At 40.1% G+C, this 13,277-nt stretch overlaps 1 protein-coding gene and 2 pseudogenes across 3 annotated transcripts in view; all 3 read left to right on the forward strand.

Annotated features, from left to right (window-relative positions):
- Positions 1-243: 243 nt before the first annotated feature.
- Positions 244-3,074, forward strand: LOC119517205 (annotated as a pseudogene).
- Positions 3,075-3,418: 344 nt separating this feature from the next.
- Positions 3,419-12,049, forward strand: LOC119517206 (annotated as a pseudogene).
- A 1,153-nt stretch (positions 12,050-13,202) lies between these two features.
- Positions 13,203-13,277, forward strand: part of FAM234A (family with sequence similarity 234 member A) — an 82,391-nt gene continuing 82,316 nt past the window's right edge. For all 3 annotated transcript variants that reach the window (XR_005213539.1, XM_037814221.1, XM_037814222.1), the window contains exon 1: positions 13,203-13,246. The gene's annotated coding sequence lies outside the window, so the exon portion shown is untranslated. The remainder of the gene's footprint in view (positions 13,247-13,277) is intronic.

Raw genomic sequence — 13,277 nt, forward strand, 5'->3', positions numbered from 1 at the left:
GCCGAGGCAAAGATGGGACCTGGACACTGGGCCCGACTCCGCCTCCAATGGAAGTATCTTGAGGTGCTCAGGACACCTCACCCACAGAGCATTTCCAGTCCCCACGAGGCAGCATCACTCGCTGCTATGATCAAGCAATCAAAGGAAGGAGACCAATGTGAAGATGCTTAGTAGGGCTGACTGGAACTGTCTAATCTTTCCATTCCAGCCCTAAATAGATTGCAAACATCTGGAAAAAACATGATGGCAGAGCTGAAGTGACTCTTTGTAGGGTGAAGGTATAATAAATGAGTACTATTTATAATTATTGACGACCTTCATCTTTCAAGGCATTTTACAAATGATAATCTAATATTATTGCTGCCCTGGGAGGAGGGGAGGGGAAGATGTATTCTGTAAGACCCAGCAAAGACTACGGGCATGATAATTAGCAGCAGCTGGAACCATCCAAACTCGGGTAGCTCTGAGATAAGTTTTAAATAATGTTGTAAGGTGTTTTGGTTTGCTAAAGCTGCTGGAATGGAATATACCAGAAATAAATTGGCTTTTACAATGGGGATTTATTAGTTTACAAGTTTAGAGTCCTAAGGCCATGAAAATATCCCAATTAAGGCATCAACAGAAGAAAGGCTGCCGGTATCTGGGACTCCTCTGTCAGAGAGCAAGGCACATGGCTGGCATCCACTGGTCCTTCTCTCCTGGGTTTCATTGCTTTCAGCTCCTGGCTTCAGTGGCTCTCTAAACTCCTCCAGGGGCTTTCTTCTAAGCTTCTCTGGATGTTTTTCCCTCTGAGCTTTCTGCCTTTTATCCTCTTGTTCCAGTTCGCTAATGCTGCCGGGATGCAAATCACCAGAAATGGATTGGCTTTTATAAAGGGGGTTTATTTGGCTACACAGTTACAGTCTTAAGGCCATAAAGTGTCCAAGGTAACACATCAACAATTGGGTACCTTCACTGGAGGATGGCCAATGGTGTCCTCTGTTAGCTGGGAAGGCACGTGGCTGGCGTCTGCTCCAAGTTCTGGTTTCAAAATGGCTTTCTCCCAGGACGTTCCTCTTTAGGCCATAGCTCCTCTTCAAAATGTCACTTTCAGTTGTTCTTGGGGCCTCTGTCCTCTCTTAGCTTCTCCAGAGCAAGAGTCTGCTTTCAACGGCCATCTTCAAACTGTCTCTCATCTGCAGCTCCTCTCTCAGCTTCCGTGCATTCTTCAAAGTGTCCCTATTGGCTGCAGCAAGCTCACTCCTTCTGTCTGAGCTTCTATAGGGCTCTAGTAAACTGATCAAGGCCCATGCTGAATGGGCAGGGCCACACTTCCATGGAAATTATCCAATCAGAGTTATCACCCACAGCTGGGTGGGGCGCATCTCCATGGAAACAACCTAATCCAAAGGTTCCAACTTAATCAACACTAATATGCCCCACAAGATTGCATCAAAGAACATGGCTTTTTCTGTGGGACATAATATATACAAACCGGTACACCTCTCATAAAGGATTCAAGTAAAGGATTAAGACCTACCTTGAATTGGGCCGGTCACCTCTCAATTGAAACAACCTAATCAAAAGGTCCCACCCACAATAGATCTGTACCTACAAGGATGGATTAAAAGAACATGGCCTTTTCCAGGGTATATAACAGCTTCAAACCAGTACAAAAGCCATGACTGACTATTAGTGTTCTAAGGCACAACTTTGCTTTCAAATGGCCATTTGAACAAAGAAATTTAATCTGAACTGTGCACCTACTAAACTGCCAAAATTCTTAGAAGTCATACTACCTGGTGTTGATGAGGGTACAGGGAAATGCACACTCTAATATATTTCTGATAGAACTGTACGTTGTAGGGCAACTGTGCAACTACACATCTCTTGTGAGACTATAGGCATAGACATATGAAGTGCATTTGTTACTACATTGCTCACCATAGCAAAAAATAGAAAAACCTGAATGTTTGGTGATAGTAGGGTGATTAAACAAAAAGTGGTATATTTATTTAATGAGATAATATGCAGCTATTAAAAATGATCCTGTAGCTCTAAAATAGTCTTAACCAGCTGTGGAAATTGAGAAGAGAAGATGCATACAAAAAAGCCATGACATAACTTAAGAAAAATCTCCCACTTTGGAGGACCAAAGTAAGAGGAAGGCCCAAATCGTCTGACTAATGTAGATGCATTCTTTGATGCTGTTGAAGCTCCTCTGGAGAGAGAACGTAAAATAGAAGAGTCACAGAGTGAAAAGGGCGGGTTATGTGGGCCTACCTCTCGTCACCTGGAGATGCCTCTTCTTCCCTGGGGTCTCACGGATTTGTGCAAAAGCTCCACGAGGAGCTGCTCTTCCTCCAGGTCTTCCATTGATCTGGCCAGTGCCAATGACAATGTTCACTGATTCAGCTCCCAGGTTTTAGAGATGGTGCAGAAACGCATAACTTGTTCATTACTGGACGGAGATGGAGATGCCAACTGGCAGTTGGTTGTAGAAGCAGCTGAAATGAGGCGTACAGAAGAGAAAAAGAAAATGGGATTGCTCTGGGTCCTTTGAAAGCTCCCACACAGTTAAAGGCGTTACAGGGCATGTGATCTGCAATCACTTCTGGAATGTTGACCTTCGCAGTGGCTGGGAAACAACTATAGAGAACTTTCACATGGTGGAAACATTTGCTGACAACGCAACCATCATTTATCAAATGCAAACGCAACCATCATTTATCAAATGCACAAGGGAGTGTGGCCTGCTTCTCAGTGAGATGTATTGTATCTTTCTGCCATTCGAAAAATACCAGCCTTGACTAAAAGGGACCCTGAAACTTGGATAGTTTGTGATTTTTCTGTGGATCACAATGGTGCTCCTCTAAACAATCGATGCAGCCATGCCAAAACAAATATTGCAATGATATGTCAACCCTTGGTATGGCCGCAAGAGGGAAGCCAGGAGATCAGCCGGGACAACCCTGGAAGATGGGTACTAGCTTCAGGGCAGTGGTAAAGGGAGAATATCTCAGGTTTCTAAAACGCTTTACTTCTTAGGTCCAAGAAAAAAAAACACAGGAAAACCTATTTTATTCTGGTATTAATTGCAGCTGAAGGCAAGGCTATGTGGTATTCCATGTTGGAGACAAAAACATATTTGGAGGATCTAAGCTGGATCGTAAGCTCTAGAGTCTTGTTTGTGGTCTGAGATCTTGGCCTTGTGGACAAAAATGAAGAAATATTGCAATAGCAAAGCTGAACATCTAACTCTAGCTGTCTCCTGCTAGATCTCGCTCAGTGTAGAACTAGAAATACATATAAAATTGCATGCATATGGCTATATTTTTATTTGCTTCCTCCTAGAACAGAGAAAAATATCAGCCTTGAATCACAACTAGGATTTGATGCTTTAATGTTTGGAAACTTTTTTCAGAATTTTTAATTGGCTATGGCCCAGCCTAAGATCCTCCACTGTATCAGGTTTTGTGCACAAAAGAAAAGCACAAAGTTGGGTGCTCATGGGGCTTGTGCTTTCTGTGCACCAAGTATCTTCATTTGGGGTTCTTTCTACAGGCCTACATTCAAAGCTGTGTCCACGATTTTCTGACTTTTTTGCTTTGAGCAATCATAAAATTCCTTGCTGCTGACTTTTGCTATGATTCATGTTGTTGTGTAGAGTGTCTCCTAATGACTGAGGGCTACCAATAATGGGATTTTGCCTTTTCTATAGTCTTACCCCCCAAAGAACCCTGGTTCAATAGAGAAAGTGTGAAAAGCTTAATTTTTTTCACCAGGTATTCTGTTGTATTTTTCAGTTTTGTACTGTAAGCTACAGAGTTTTTTTTCAATTTGTTACAAACACAGTTTGGTAATCCCAGTATTGGTTCTGCCTGCCTCCAAAGAGAAATTTCTGTGCAAATCTTGTGGCTGTAGACTACTTTCTGGTAAAATGATCAAGATAAAATGAGCTCATGTTTTCCTGAAATGTGCAAGAGAATATATGGCATTACTCGTTAGAGCAGATCAGACTGTTCGATTTGATTCAGCATTTCTAGTATTCGGTAACAGGTACACCAGTGCTTCCAGTTTTGGGCGCTTTGAAAGATGGTCTTACACAATAAGCATAGCACATGTGAGCAGAGCTTCTATTCGCCTTTTGATCAGAAACTTGAGGAGAACAGTAGAGGATTCCACTTGACAACTGGTGAGAAGTGTTTACCTGGGCAAACAACTGACAAGCTTAAAGACAACCAGCACAATTTCACAAGAGCACCAGCTCAGCCCAACTAAAACGTTCTCAATAACATGATACTGATACTGTTGTATGGGTGTAAAAATTAGTTGATGGAACTAAAAAACGGGAAATGCATTCTTCCTTTTCCTTCCTCCTTGATCTAGCTGCCCTTGTGGCAATCTGAGAGTGCTGCAGCAGTCACCTCCACCCCAAAACCGAGAATCCAAGGGACCACTGTGCTCTCTTGTCGTACCCATTGGGTGCTCAGGGACAAGACCCACTCCATCACCAAGATTTTCCAAGTTCCTATCACAGCCCAAATGGTAAAAGGGCAAATGTTTTGCTTGAGGGAAGAGAAGTAGGAAATATCTGGAGATGAGAAAACATCATGCGTATACAGTATGTAGAATTAGCCTTATGAAAATAATTCTAGAGGCTTGAATATTGTCTAAAAGTCTAGCACCTCTCCAAATTCTGACCTCTTTGGAACCCTTTCCGCATTCCGACTCACCTCTCTATCTGACTGAGCTGGATGAACCCCAGTGAAGTGCATTACCTAAAGGTGAAATGCATCTTTGCCTTTTCTTCTTTTAAATCCAAGCATTTTTTAGTGTAATCATTTTATTTACAGAATAAATTGCAAAAGATCATCATCACATTTTTTGTAATAAGCTGGAGAAAGGGTATATGACTTTTGATCAAAACAAAAAAATGCAGGGCTTCTAAATAAAAGCAATCATCCAAAATTAGTGTTGTTTTAAATGACTAATTTTAAGGGTTCCATTATGGTTAAAATTCTACAACTTTTGAAAAAGTACTTTGAAATTGGTATTGTCGTACCGCTCTCCTTAAAGTAGAATTTCAAGGCTTTTCACACGTGGGAACTCCAGCTAGCTTTGCCCCTCCTCCAATGAATCCTTTTATACACACATGATTGTCCAAATGCATTAAATTCCAATAAATTGCATTGAAGGACTCACTTTAAAAGAAGAAATTGTTTACTTTTAAAGGCATATTAATTTATATAAAATAACTTTCTCTGCTATAAACCACCATTTAAAACCACAGTTTAGATTTGTTACTTAAGTGACATTTTGAATTCAAAATTATCATTATGATTTTATTGTGTTAAAAGAGTACTTCATTGATTTGTCCAAGTTTTGTAACTTAGTAAAGGTATTAACCTTCCTTGGATTTGTATTTCCTAAAGTCTTTATTATTTAGTATGTTGTGCTGTGGGCTGGCTAAGTTAACTGGAAAAATAATTACCTGAATTTCGTAACACTCTAAACTCAGAACAACTGTTTACATCTTTTAACATTTGACATTTCACATTTGCCTAAATTATAAATCGTTATGTCAAAGTCATGGTTCTATAATTGTTAAAGCATGACATACAATATATTTACTTTTTAAGTAACTGTGGACACAAAACATCGTTTTTACATGAAAAGCTGCACATCATCTGAAATTACTTAAAGGTTGTCCTGAGCTGAAGCAGAATTCCTAGGTACTTAAAGTTTTTCATAATATGTTGCCACTGCGGGTCATGGAGGAGTTGGGGAAGAAAAGAGAATAAAAAGGGACAAAAAAAAAGGATTGACTTAAGCTAACCACTAAGTGAACTGCATAGCAGCTTTTATTTGTGAGAAATCCTTATTTCAGATGCCACAGGACAGCTGTAATCTGAAAAACAACCCAGTAAATGTATTTTGTTTTTATTTTTTGTAGAAGTTAATTAACCACTAAATAATATTTTTAATACTTGCAATTGTTGCATACAGAGTATTTTTGTTAAAAAGTGATTAGCCCTTGCCATTATTTTACAAGGTTAATGCAAATTACAATGTTAATGTAAATGATAAACTTCTAATCAGGTTTCCTATAAAAGAGACCAGTAAATATATTTATATAAAACACACAAAGTATACCAAACTATTTAAAAATTAGTTTTTTCTACATAAAATCTTATTTATTTTAAGATTTCTTAGGACATTTTTAAAAGAAGATTAAGTCCAATAAGGTTTCTGATTATTTTTTGTAACCAGAGATGCTTTTGCAACTGAAATAACATTTTCACCAAAGAACATTGCTAAATATTGATTTTTGACAAAAAGTTGCTTGTATAGTTTCTGTAAATTGTACTTGTTCTGCAAAAGGTATAATGACCTCATTCATGATAAAAGATTTCTACAAAAAGAGTAAAGTAGTCACTATCTTCTAAAAGGGTCAGTTCATGAGGAAGATATAACTATCCTAAACTTGTATGCGTGCATCTAATAAAACTGCCTCAAAATATGCAAAGCCAAAATTGACAGAACTAAAGAGATTAACACCATTGAAGGAGATTTCAATATGCCTCTTTTAAAATTTACTGACTAGGCAGACAAAAAAGTCTGTAAAGAATTAGAAGATTTTAATAACAAATTAGCTAGCTTATATGTGGATAAGTACACAACTCTGCACACTGGAGGGCAGATTCTTCTCAAGCACTCACAGGTCATTTAAAAAAGTTGTCTCTTATAAAAACATAAAGCAAGTCTCAAAAAATTTAAAAGAATCATATTGTAAAACCCACAATCTCTACCACCAGTTAACTAAGTTAGAAGCTAATAATAGATAGGCAAATTTTAAATAGCTATACATTTGGAAATTATAAAGTACAATTTTAAATAATTCATGAATTAAAAAAAAAAAAACTTAGAAATGAATGATAATGAAAATACTACCTATCCAAGCTTGGAGGATGCAGTAACAATGACATTTATAGGGAAATGGATAGTCTTAAATGCTTAAAATACATTTTTGAAAAAGGCTGAAAGTTAATGATCTAAACATCCAACTTGAGTTTAAAACAGAAAAACAAAATAAGATCAAATAAAGCAGAAAGGAGATGATAAAGAGAAGACAGAAATCAATGTAATAGAAAATTACCTACAATAGAAAGGATCATCTGAGCCAAAAGGTGGTTCTTTGAAAAAACTAAAAAAATGGATGAAATTATTGTAAAATTGATGAAGAAAAAGAAAATGTGGTGCAAAATAAAGAATATTAAGAATGAAAAAGGGAAGTAATCACAGAGATAGAAGAAATTTAAAACTAAGGCAAACACTATCAACACCTTCAGGCTAACATATTTTAAAACTTCTATTAAATGGAAAAATGCCTAGAAAAATAACTTACTGAAGTTGATTCAATAAGCACTCTAAAGGCTGAATTGTCATATAACTATTAAAGAAATTAAAAGAACAATTTAGGGTATTTATTTGGCTTCTTGTAGCACTTGATGTGATGTCTGCACAAAGAGAACAGTGGCCTGCTGAGTCGTGTGGTGTCTGGGAGAGAAAACTTTTGAGGGCAGGTGGGCAGACTGAGCCAAGCAGGCAGAGCCGGGGCCCCACACCCTTCTCGCCTAGGAGGAGGCTGGGAAGGAGGCAGAGGAGGAAGAGCAGCAGAAGCTGGTGGGCAAAGAAAGCCTGTGGAGGAAGAGGAGGTATCCACTGAAAAATAAAATACTAAGATGTATGTTCCAGTTTGCTAATGCTGCCTTTCTGCAAAACACAGGAAATGGATTGGCTTTTATAAAAGGGGGTTTATTTAGTTACACAGTTACAGTCTTATGGCCATAAAGTGTCCAAGGTAGGGCATCAACAATCGGGTACCTTCACTGGAGAATGGCCAATGGTGTCCAGAAAACCTGTTAGCTGGGAAAGCACATGGCTTGCGTCTGCTCTGGAGTTCTGGTTTCAAAATGGCTTTCTCCCAGGACGTTCCTCTCTAGGTTTCAGTTTCTCTCCAAAATGTCACTCTCAGTTGCTCTTGAGGCATTTGTACTCTCTTAATTTCTGCAGAGCAAACGTAGGCTTTCAAAGGCCATCTCCAAAATGTCTCTGTAAACTACAGCTCCTCTCTCAGCTCCTGTGCGTTCTTCAAAGTGTCCCTCTTGGCTGTAGCAAGCTCACTCCTTCTGTCTGAGCTTATATAGTGCTTCAGTAAACTAATCAAGGCCTATACTAAATGGGTGGGGCCACACCTCCATGGAAATTATCCAATGAAAGATCTCGCCCACAGTTGAGTGATCACATTTCCACGGAAACATCCAATCAAAAGTCTCCAACTCAATCAACACCAATAGTTTCCTGCCCACACAAGACTGCATAAAAGATAATGGCATTTTGGGGGACATAATACATCCAAACCATCACCATGTACTTAACAAGACTAAGTTCTGATTTTATACATTAAAGTGTATGTGAAAGTATAAAGGAAAAAACCCAACACCTTTATATACTAGAGAAAATTGTATTTTGAATTTTCTTTGAATTTTTGTTTTACTTGACAGGCTTTAATTGTGCTTCATATTATAAGCATAGCTGATGAGAATTGCTAAAAATTAGGAAAGCCACATGTCTTGAAGTAAACTCCAGACTTATGCCAACAATCTTTTTTTTTTTTTTTTATTTTAAAAAGTTTTTATTTTAATCCTTCTTAGAGGAATACAGATTTGAATGAAATACATTCATTTCATAAATACATTAGCAGCAAAACCTTCCCACCAGAGTCCTCTCTGCTCCTGCCCAGAGGTTGTGCCTTAGAGCAGGGAGCTGTTCCATCAGCCCTGCCAACTTGAGGATGTGTCTGCTTCTTGCTGAAAGTGGGATATGCACAAGAGACACAACGACCAGGTGGGTGGATGAATTAACTAGAACCCTGAAAAAGGCCCAGGTGGTAACCTATTAAGCCTTAACCTTCTAAATTATTTGGCACCCATCATACTTAATTGGTGAGATCCACCATTGTAGAGACAACTGGGGGGACCTAACCTTGCAAATGCACCAATGTGTCCAAAGTCATCTGTTGTCCTAAAAGTGGGCAACATTTTCAATGGTTTTCATAGGTTAAGCCAAAAAAAATATTAGACTGTTCTCTTCCCTTCTATGGCCTGGGGTGCTGCTTGCCAACAATCTTTAAAAGCCTCCAACCTGCCCGGAACTCCACCTCAGTATCTGAAGTTTCCCGCTGTTTCATCTTCTTATTAAGCTTATTTTTTATGCCCCAGCATTAAGATAATAATAAAAAATTCTTCCTCAAAGAAAGCATCTAGGTCTACACGGTTTTACTGGTGAATTCTACTAAACTTTTAAGAAAGAGATCTTCCCAATCTTATGCAAACCCTTTCAAAAAACAGAATAAGAGGAAACACTCCCCAATTCATTTTTTAGTCCAATATAACCTTGATACCAAAACCAGAAAAGGATAGTAAAATAAAGGAACTTTGGGGGAATCTCACTTATAAACATGGAGGTCAACATTCCAAACAATATCAGCATAAAAAGATAATTTCCCAGGGCCAAATTGGATTGCTCTGGGAATGTAAAGATAGTTTAACATTAGAGATTAAAGGAGAAAAACCACACAATTATCTCAAGAGACACAAAAAAGCAGTATATAAAATTCAGTGCACATCCATGATTTACAAAAAAAAAAAAAAAAACTCTTGCAAAATCAGGAATAGAAGGAAACTTCTGCACCCTGTTGAGGTTATCTACAAACAGAAAAAAAAAATCCTATAGCAAATGGGCAGCGGTTGGAAGAAGCCCCTTTAAAATCAGGAACAGGAAAGAGAAGCCCACTATTGCTGCTTCTTTTAGCAGCGACTTGAAGATCCTCGCCAGCTCAGGAGGGCAAGAAAAATAAATTAGAGGCACAGGAAGGAGAAAAAAGTACCAAATCGTCTTTATTCAGGTAATATGATTACATTTCTAGATAATTCAACAGAATCCACCAACAAACTACTGAACATAATGAGTTTCGCAAGGTTGCTGGTTAAAAAACAATATGTGGAAATTATGCACCATTTTTACACACCAACAGAAAACAATTTATTTTGAAAGACACCATTTTCACTAGCAATAAACATCACAACACCTAGAAATAAATCTAACAAAATTGCAAAAGACTTGCAAGCGGGAAATAAAAGCCTTGTTGGAGGTCATTAGAGAAGGCCTGAATAAATGGATAAATAGTCCATGGCTAGAAAGTAATAAATGGATAAATAATAATAAATGGATAGATAGCCCACAGCTAGGAGGTAATATCTACTCAGTTCTCCTAAACTGATTTACAGATTCAATGCCAATTCTAATACAAATCCCAACAGGGTTCTTTTGTGAAATTGACATGATGTTTGTAAAATTTTATTGACAAATAATGGCTGAAGCTTTCCCACAGAATAGGTGGTGACACTTGCCCTGCTAGATGACACAAGTGATCAGAAGGGTATGGTAGTAAGACTGTGTAGGACAGGCACAGAGAGACCAACGGTACAGAATAAAGAACACAGAGAGAAGCCGTGGGGAAAGAAAACCCCCCTGGATTTCTCACTGCTCCTGAAAAAAGCAGTAGCTTCCTGGCTCTTCACACACCATGAGAATCAGAAGTGTAAACATTTATCCAGTTAACTGTTCTGATCTGAAGAGTGACTAAAACCACTCTGACCTCTTGGAGAGGCCCATTAGTTACGGCCTGGACTGGGTCCTTAGCTTCTGGGGAGACCGGAGAGTTATGTTTCTAGACAGCGACATTTCAAGGAGAAGGGAGGACCGGGAGGTTGGGTTCATCTCCAGACTGTGAAAGCCCAGAAGAGGGACCAGGAGGGCGTCCGGCTGCTGGAGAGATTACTTACATTTCAAAGGGCTGGAGAAGGAAGAGACCCTTTCTGGAGGGTAGAGAGCCAGCTGCCTCCTCCTTTGTAAGCAGAGAAAAGTCACTTTTCCTCACCCCTCACCCAGGGTGACTGGCTTCTAATGTAGAAAAAATTTCTACCGGCTCCCCTCCTGCCACTCCTGCAGCAAGGCACGCCTCGGGCAGAGGACTGAGGGACAGTGAGGGCAACGTGCTTCTCACTCACCGTGAGGTGGTTAATAAGAACACACTGTGCGTGCATTCAGGAAGAAATTAAAAAGACAAACACTAAAAACCCAACAGAAGGCACAGGAAGGCACGGCCAGCCCAGGCGGGATATCTGCCTCCCGGAGAAGGTCACCACATTTCCCCCTTTCGTGATATTCCTCTGAAGGTGTACCCTAGAGGGGAAAATGGCATTCCTACAAAGACAGCATAAAACAAATATGAGAATTTGCTTCATATGGTTGTTGCAATACCTTGCTGAACAAATGCTAAAATGAAGACTGTCACCAAGGAGACACTGAACCCCATTAAACAGGATGTAAAGGATGGCAAGCTACGCTACGTGCCAAATATCTTCCTTCATAAGGTTCTATGCAGAATTACGGTGCTCTCCAGCAGACTTGGGTAGATCCCCTGGGAAAAGAGCATAAACTGCTGGGAGATAATGCTCCTATTGATGCTTGTGATATAGGATCCATTTTTTTTCTCCTGGAGAGGTCATTTATTGTCAAGATCCTTGGAATTCCATCGTTATTGATGTGGATGGAACAGACTGGAAGTTAACTGCCATCAATGTGAATGATCCTGAAGCCTCAATGTTTCATGATATTGGTGATGTCAAGAAGTACAAACCTGGTTACTTGGAAGCTACATTTAATTGGTTTAGATTTTACAAGGTGTCAGATGGAAAACCAGTTCACTTTCATGGAAAATTCAAAAACAAGGATTTTTTAATTTTGGGCAGCACTTTTTTAATGAAGAAGTGTGAGGGACGGGCTATAAATTGTACAATCATGCAGGTATGTGGTAGCCTTTTCTGTTGCACTCAAGAGAAATTAAGATCATTAGTTGATTTGGTGTCATCTTCACTGAATGAAAAAAAGTAAAGAAGAAGAGCAAGCATGGCACTGCTTGGAAAGTGACTGGAGCATCTGAGGTTTTGCCATCAAGACTTCTGTCAACCTTTCCCCCTAAGCGCTAGAAACAGGCACGTGTATAAGCATTTGCTGGCTCCCTGTTGAAATGTCATTTTTTTCCAACTTTTTGAGATATGCAATATGTAAACAAACACTGGAATTTTTGAATTAAGAATAAAAGCCAACAGAAACCCACATATACATGGATTTTTAAAATCTAGGTACCTTGCAGAATGAGGAAAGGGAGGACCAATCAAATAAGTGTTACCTGGACTATTCCCATGTGGGAGAAAAAAATGAAATTACCTCTCTACCTCACACTAAATTAATTCCCAAGAGGACTTAAATGTTAAAAGCAAAATTTAAAAACCATTAGAAAAAAATGTGGGAGACTAAATTGGGATAGGGAGGGATTTAAAACAAACAAACAAACAAAAACAAGAGACAAAAAGTACTGACCAAGAAAAGATAGATGAGTATTTTTCTATACCCAAATACATTTCTAGGACACCGGTAAAGTGAAAAGATATACTGCAAACAGATATTTACAACTTACATGGTTGACAAAAAATATCCAGAGCACAGCGCTAGGAAACAATAAGAAAACAAACCATTTAATCGAGAAATGAACTAAAGACTTGACTAGGCATTTCAGACAAGAGGAGCTATCGTGGCCAATAAATTTATGAAAAGATGCTCAAGCTTCTTAGTAATCGTGAAAATGAGTTAGTGACAAACAATTTTCTTAAGGGCTCACAAAATCCAGTGTTGGGGGGTGAACTGAAACCCCCACCCAGTTCGGGGACGGGGGGATGTCGGTCGGTACAGCCAGTGGGACCCCAATTTGGCACAATCTTGGGAGGTTACAATTCTCGTTCCCACGACCAGCAATTCCGCTCGCGCCCCAAGCGCACCAGGAGCGAGGAGGAGAAGGTCCCCCACTCGACCCAGCCGAAAGCCGAGCAGGAGGCCCGGTCCGCCGGTGCCGGCTGCCGGGGGTGGGTCCGGAGCGCGGCCCTTTGCGCGGGCTACGACCCAGGCCGCGGCCCCGAGAGCGCGACGGCCGCTCGCCCCCGGCCCCGGCGCCGCCATCACCCTCCGCGCCGCTCAGCGGCAGGGCGGGACTCCGGCGCGGCTCCGCCCCCGCGGCTGGCCGGAAGTGACGTCGGGGGCGGGGCCTGCGGCGCGGCCGGGAGGCGAGAGGGCGCGGCGGCAGGTGAGTGAGCGCGGCCCCGTCGTCGCGCGTG

The sequence above is a fragment of the Choloepus didactylus genome, chromosome 21, assembly GCF_015220235.1.
Source record: "Choloepus didactylus isolate mChoDid1 chromosome 21, mChoDid1.pri, whole genome shotgun sequence".
Classification (NCBI taxonomy): Eukaryota; Metazoa; Chordata; class Mammalia; order Pilosa; family Megalonychidae; genus Choloepus; species Choloepus didactylus.